This window comes from Antennarius striatus, chromosome 22 (genome assembly GCF_040054535.1).
Source record: "Antennarius striatus isolate MH-2024 chromosome 22, ASM4005453v1, whole genome shotgun sequence".
NCBI classification, from domain to species: Eukaryota; Metazoa; Chordata; class Actinopteri; order Lophiiformes; family Antennariidae; genus Antennarius; species Antennarius striatus.
The window spans coordinates 16,225,163-16,232,497 of NC_090797.1; the positions used below are offsets into that span (position 1 = coordinate 16,225,163).

Sequence of the window (7,335 nt, forward strand, 5' to 3'; positions counted from 1 at the left end):
TCCAAAATACGGCACCTATATATTTATATTTACAAGAAACGTTATTACCCGGTTCAGGAACTTTATTTTTTTGTTCTAACCGGTTCAGGAACGTTGTTGTGGTGGCAGAGAAGGAGAAGGCGGTGACCGTTGTCGTTTGTAAGCCTGTCAGCAGAAGTTGTGCCGACAGGTGAGCCTGTGGACCGATCACTGTCGGAGAGAGTGGCATTGGCGTCAGTGAGAATAATGGTGGTGTCGTACTTCACAGAGCCCTGCCAGGGTGATGCTATAACATCACCCTGCCAGGGTGATGTTATAGCATCACCCTGGCAGGGTGAGCTCTCGGGACAGCAGAGTGGCAGCTCCGGGGCGAAGGAGTGTCCAGACGTTCCATGTGGCGACACGGATCCTACGAAGAAGGTTGATCCGTATTCGTTGGTCGGGGGCAGGCTGGGGTCCGTTATCGTGTCGGTCAGTCCGGCTTCTTTTTCTGGTCAGTTTCGTAACAGAGGGTTTCTCCTGGGTGGGTTGTTAGCCCTCCGCAGGATGGTCGGCTGGTGGGGCTGCTACCTCACAGCCTGCAGACACTCTGGGGTCTTTGTTTGTCTGGAACCTACCTTGGAGACCGGTCCGCCATGGGTGACCCTACCAGGAGCAAGCTCCCTACGGTATCACTCTCCAGGGCCACGCAAAGGCCAGACCCAAGAGAGGGTCCACAAATCTGGTGTTTTATAACATTGGTATTAAGGTACCAGTTCTAAGATATAATGAAACAGCTTAAACCGTTTTCACTCCAACTGCCTGTCTATCCACTACTTAGTTTGTGTTTTCTCTCCCTGTCTCCTTTTGCTTTCCCCCTTAACTCACAGAGGTGCAGCACTTCCCTCTCTGGCTCACAATAGGAAGCTCTAATAAAGACTGACAATTTAGTTCCCAGAGAGGACGCATTAAAATCTATAAAAGATTTTGCTTCAAGACTAAAACAAGCATTGATCTCATAAAAAGTTGACCCCCTTTTATGGGGTTAAGCTATGAGAATACATGCAGACAAAAAAAAAAAAAAGTATAACAGTGGTGTGGTCTGGGGCCCCAGGGGAGGGCGCGGGCTTTGTCTTTATTTGTCATGTCAACATTGTCCAGGATGTTGACACGACAACACCAGAGGATGCTCCTCTGGTGAAAAAGTTGATATGTCCATGTAATTTTGGAAACACACTCTTGGGGTTTACATGGTAAGTGGATAAGTGATAGATGATGGATGGATGGAGGTCCTATGTAGACCTTCATACTACTCAGTGCCCATGAAGTAGCCCTCAGCCTCAAAAAGGTTTGTGACCCCTGTTCTAAACGTTCCTTCATGCAGGAGAAACGTCTCCTTGCTCTGGTCATGATGAAGTGATGGTGTTACCGGTGTTACCGGTGAGCAGCTCACGTCCCACTGTCTGCTTCTCCACACCAGCAGCGGGAGCCCCCGAAGCTTCTGCACATGTCCGTTCGCCTCCACCTTTCAATGCACTGGGAAGGAAACAGGAGGTGACCGCACAAATACATTGATCTCACAAACCGACAGCAACAACCAGAAGAACGAGCATCTCTGACCTAAAGCGTGTCAAGGTCCACGCCCCCCCGTGTCTTCACCAGAATCCGGTCGGCTGAGTGGGAGGCACGACACACAGACGAGCGGAGGAGGAGCGCGGCAGCATCCAGCCCCTGGTGACCGCCGCCTCCATCATGACGTCGGGGAAGTTCGTCCAGAGCTGCTGGAGCGCACGTTCATGCGTGGCACGCTCTACAAGGCGCTCTGCTTCCTGCTCCTCATCCTCCAGGGCGGCGTCCACGACTTCTACCTCATCATCTTCACCGACCTGTACTGGTGCTCGTGGATCGCCGCGGATTTGGTGGTCATCTCCGGCTGGAGCATTTTCTTCATGAAGAACGCACGCAGCAAGCAGGAGCGCGCCTGCGGCTTCCACCAGAAAAGCTCCATCTTCAGCTGCACCCTGGGAGAGTTCACCTACGCCTACCTGGCCTGGCTCATCTACGTCATGCAAAAGGCTGAAAATTAAATTAGAAAACAGTGTGATTGATTTGTGAAACGTCTAACGACTGTTTCTGGTGACATCACATTAGAACACGGTCAGCTGGACTTCCTCCAGGTTGGTTGAAGACGCTTCACCTCTCGTCTGAGAGTCCTCTTCAGTTCTGATGACTGAGTCCAGTTACTCCTGTTGGAGCAGAAACCTGAGACCACCTTTCACGTTCAAATGTGGGGGGCAGCTCGAATGAAGGTGGGCGGGACAACGGCCCACCTGAGTGGGAAGGACTCCTAACGACCCTCATTGTGTTGGGGGTTTGTGGGGGTGAGTTCCTACCCCAGCAGGACTATAAGTGTCTGGACTCAGTAGCAGTGAGTCACAACTGAAGGAGTCCTGACGTGGATGACTGAGACCTGCAGACATGTCTTCAACCAGCCTGAAGTAAGTTCTCCTCATTCTGCTTTGCTCTTCTTGACCTGCCTTTACCTGGAGGACTCCACACACTTTACTCTGACTCAGTGCTTTAGTTTGGAGTCATGGTCATCTTTTGGAACGGATGGGTTAGCAGTTAGCAGTAGCATCTTCACACTGTTAGTACTGACTGTATTGTTGTGTTATTGCTGGAAGATTTTTAGAGTAATCTTTCTCATCCCAGCACTGTCTCCTGTGCTCATGGATATGTTTGGTCCTGACTTCTTATAACTAAATGGTATGAGAACCAAGACGAGGAGCACTGGTCGCAGAATTTAGGGTGAAGTGGGGAAAGGTTTCTAAAATGTTCTCACCATTAATTAAAAATCTCAAAATGCTTTGTGTTCATACTGACCCTGACACCAGTGGTGTGGAGCAGCAGTTTCAGATCTATGTAGCTCTTTTAGGCTCTTTTGGTAAAACGGTTGATGTTTTTTCCCTGTTCTGTTTGTATGTAGGGAGGGTAATGGGTTTCCATCCGCTTACCTTTTGTTTATATGTGAGGGGTGGGGGGGTTACGGTGGGTTTCTGTCACCCAACTTTCTGTTGATATGTGTGGGGGACTAATGGGTTTCTATCACCCTACCTTTCTGTTTTAACATGGTAACTTGTGTGTCCTCAGGTTTGAACACTACAAACTACCCAAAAGCGAGGAGCGGCCGACCCCCCAGACACTGATACCTCCCCCCACTTCCCTGCTCGACCCATCAGAACTGGATCCCAGTGGGTCAACACCCGGCTCATGGGTTCAAGACTGGTTCAACGCGGCCGATTTTGTTTCAGGACAGCCGTACTGTGGACGGGGTGAGTGATCCGCGTGGTGTGTTGGGGAGAAGCACTAGATCCCACCTACGTCCCCTTGTGAGGAGACTTAGGGCTGCGGATATTTTCTAAGGTGGGGGTTGGGCTGTTGTTCATTTTGGTATTTGATAAAACTGTCGTTTTGTCCGCCCATTGACAAGCAAGTGGACAGCAGTGAACTTGTGTCATCTGAGATTACAAACAGTTGAAGGAAACTGTAGTCCGATCAGGTTGTAGGCGTGTGGTCACCATGGTAACAGTATTTTGATGTTTTGATGTTGTGGGTCGTCTGCAGCTGATCCTGAGAACAAGGAGCTGAGGAAGCAGCTTTGCTTCTATGCCGCTATTGGAAAGTGCCGCTATGGAATCAACTGTGCCTATCTCCATGGCGACGTTTGTAACATGTGTGAGCTCCAGGTGCTCCACCCCACCGACATCAGTCAGCGCTCAGAGCACACCAAGGTAACGACCTGCTCACACACTACACGAGCTGTCACACACACTCCTTTGACATGGTGGTAACATACACACACTTCCTGCACCTGTCCACAGGCGTGCATGGAGGCCCACGAGAAGGACATGGAGCTCTCGTTCGCCATCCAGCGCAGCGAGTACATGATGTGTCGTATGTGCATTGAAGTGGTGTTGGAGAAGGCCAACCCCAGTGAGCGGCGCTTCGGCATCCTGGTCAACTGCAGCCACTGCTACTGCCTGAAGTGCATCAGGACGTGGAGGAGGGCCATGTGCGATATCACCAAGTGAGTCCTCAGTGTGTGATGGGTAGTGGGGGGGGGTCGTTGAAATTTGTGTTTCACCTTTGTATACTAATGAGGGTCATTAGTATACAAAGGTGAAACTTGTATTTCAACGACCCCCCTTTGACACACCCAACAATTGTTGAGGGGCCAGACGGGTTTCAACGACAGTCGTCTGAATGTGCATAGCCCTGACCACACCCCACAGGGTAAATAAGCTGGACAACACCAGCCACCTTCAGAACTGAATAAGTCTCTTGGATGAGAGATGAAACGTCTTCAAGAACTTTCTTAACGTCCAGTGGATCGACTTTAACAGCTTTGGATAACAAATATTTATTCATCTTCTTCCTGAAAGCATCAAAAATGTTATCTAAATATATTTCAGAGGTACTTTGAATGAGGTTGTAGCGATAAGTGTTCCATCACATTGATTAATCGTCTGTAAACCAACCAGAAACATTTTTTAATTCACCTTTTCTCACCAAACATCTCCTGAGACTGTTTTTAATCTCCTTCAGAGGAGCTTCTTCCTGAACGTTCCCTGTTTCAGATGGTAAAACCATTTTTCTACTTATTTCCAGTTGCTGCCCCAAGTGTGGAATAACATCCAACTTTGTCATCCCGAGTGAGTTCTGGGTGGAAGATGAGGACGACAAGCAGAAGCTCATCCAGAAATACAAGGACGGCATGCGGTAAGTGGGCCGGGCTAGAAACGGGTGAGGGGTGGGGCTACACTAGTGGGTGGGGCTATACTAGTAGATCTGCAGGAGAACATCTGGGCTGTGGAGTGGGCGGTGTTGTCTGATGTGTCTGAATCCCTGACAGTCTTCTCGGTCTCCTTCAGGAACAAGCCGTGTCGGTACTTTGATGAGGGGCGTGGCACATGTCCCTTTGGCGCCATCTGCTTCTATAAACACGCCTTTCCTGGTGGACGACTGTTGGAGGCCCAGCCCCCGCGCCGACAGCCTGGATCCAATGACAGGAACAGGGTAAGGGGCCACCAGTTCACTGGTTCTGTTGAAGGTCTGCCAAGAACAGCAGCATCTCCACAGCAGCGCCCTCTGCTGGCTGAGTGGAAGCACTGATCAGTGAAAACCATCATTTGGAGACGTGGAGGAGGGCCATGTGCGAGTCTGATTTTTGTAAACCTGAATCTCTGGATGAAGGCTGATGTGTGTGTGTGTGTGTGTGTGTGTGTGTGTGTGTGTGTGTGTGTGTGTGTGTGTGTGTGTGTGTCCAGCAGAACTCCAGGACTCCGCTGTGGAACATCTTTGAGGAGCAGGAGAGCACAGACTCCTTCAACAACGATGAGGAGGAGATGGTGCCGTTCGAGCTGAGGGAGATGCTTCTGAGGCTGCTGGACGAAGACGAGGTCCTGGCAGGCCATCAATAAATGAACTTATGAAATATAAATGAAGAAAAAAAGTCCCACAAGCCATTGTGCTCATGCTAAACATTACCTTGACATCTATTGTTAGTCTTTCTGGTGCGTTTCATGGAGGAGGTATAATTCTAAAATAAAAAAATAAGTCAATATAATATTTAACAAATTAACTTTTTTCAAATATTGCTAATAAACAAAACCCACAAGTTTCTTTGTGGGTTTTGGTGTGACTTGTTTATCACTGACAGCTGTTAGCACTTCCTGTTAGCCTGACGATCACTCTGACATTTACTGTCAAACTGTAAGGTTTTACTCCTGAAGGCTGGATCTTCAGTTTTCTTTATTAAAGCTGCTCATAGCCATTATTTTGTACTGATGTGTCCTCCCTTCATCACCTTCATCCAAGTGTCGTGTGTGTGTGTGTGTGTGTGTGTGTGTGTGTGTTTCATTAATGGTTAAGAGCCTGTTGGATCACAAGCTGTCTGTCAAAGTGGGTGAACGGATGGATGGATGAGAGACGGATGTCCTTATGTCACAGACATCTGTTGAGATACTTCTTGTTGCTAGCATGAACAGCTAGCCTTAGCCTCCCTCCAGTGAAGGTGAGGTCTAGAATGTGGTGGCGCCCTCTAGTGGCATAAAAACAGCTTTGAACCCCCGACCCCTGATGTCTTAGTCCTGGCTGTTGCTTCATTAGCTCATCTTCCCACTGACAGACACTCGTCTTCATCCTCCACTCTACATACTCCTCCTCCTCACCCTCCTCTGGCTCCGCCTCCTGAGTCAGACTCAACCAACTTTTATTCATATAGCTCTTAATCACATCAAGAGACATTTCAAAGCCCTTTAATAGACAGAAAAACCCAACAGAACCCTCCAGAGCAAACATAAGCCACAGCAACAGGACTCAGTGGACCGCTAGCTGCTCAGGTCGCTAACAGCAGCTAGCAGCTGTCTGCTGTGGTGATAAGTACTGATTCACTGTGAAATGGCAGCTTTAGACAAACAACAGACTTCTTTCACGAAGCCGGTCAAAAAATCCCAGAACGCAATCGAAGCTTCGTCTAGAGCTGCCCGTTTTTTGATAAAGAACAAGAAACCGTTTTCAGATGGTGAGGTTTTTAAAGAAGCTATGATGCTTGTCGCTAAATAATGATTCAAAGATGAGAAACATGGTCGTGATGTCATCTCCGATGTCCAGCTTGGAGCAAGAACGATGGCTAGACGAGTGTCGTCTTTGTCTGCGAACTGAACAGAGTAGCTGGAGGCATCGCTGCTGGATGACCCAGAGTAGATACTTGACCTTTCAGGTGGGTTAATTGAATATTGTGTTGTCGAAGAAGGAGAGGAGGAAAGTGCGTTCGCTCAAAGAAAGAGAAGAGGAACGCCAAGAGTATAGGACTGAGAGTAGGGACGTTGAATGTTGGAACTATGACAGGAAAAGGTAGAGAGTTGGTTGACATGATGCAGAGGAGGAAGGTAGAAATACTGTGTGTCCAGGAGACCAGGTGGAAAGGTAGCAAGGCTAGAAGTTTAGGAGCAGGGTTCAAGTTGTTCTATCATGGTGTAGATGGGAAGAGAAATGGAGGAGGAGTTATCTTGAAGGAGGAGTTTGTTAGGAATGTCCTGGAGGTAAAAAGAGTGTCAGATAGAGTGATGAGTCTGAAGCTAGAAATAGAAGGTGTGATGTTCAATGTTGTTAGTGGGTATGCTCCACAGGTAGGATGTGAGCTGGAGGAGAAGGAGAAATTCTGGTCGGACTTTGATGAAGTGATGCAGAGCATGCCTAGAAGTGAGAGAGTTGTCATTGGAGCAGACTTCAATGGACATGTTGGTGCAGGAAACAGAGGTGATGAGGAGGTGATGGGCAGGTTTGGTATCCAGGAGAGGAACACAGAAGGACAGA

General features: G+C 48.5%; 1 pseudogene; it reads left to right on the forward strand.

The window, feature by feature from the left end:
* Positions 1 to 225: 225 nt before the first annotated feature.
* LOC137589727 (probable E3 ubiquitin-protein ligase makorin-1) lies at positions 226 to 5,438 on the forward strand (annotated as a pseudogene).
* The last annotated feature ends 1,897 nt before the right edge of the window (positions 5,439 to 7,335 follow it).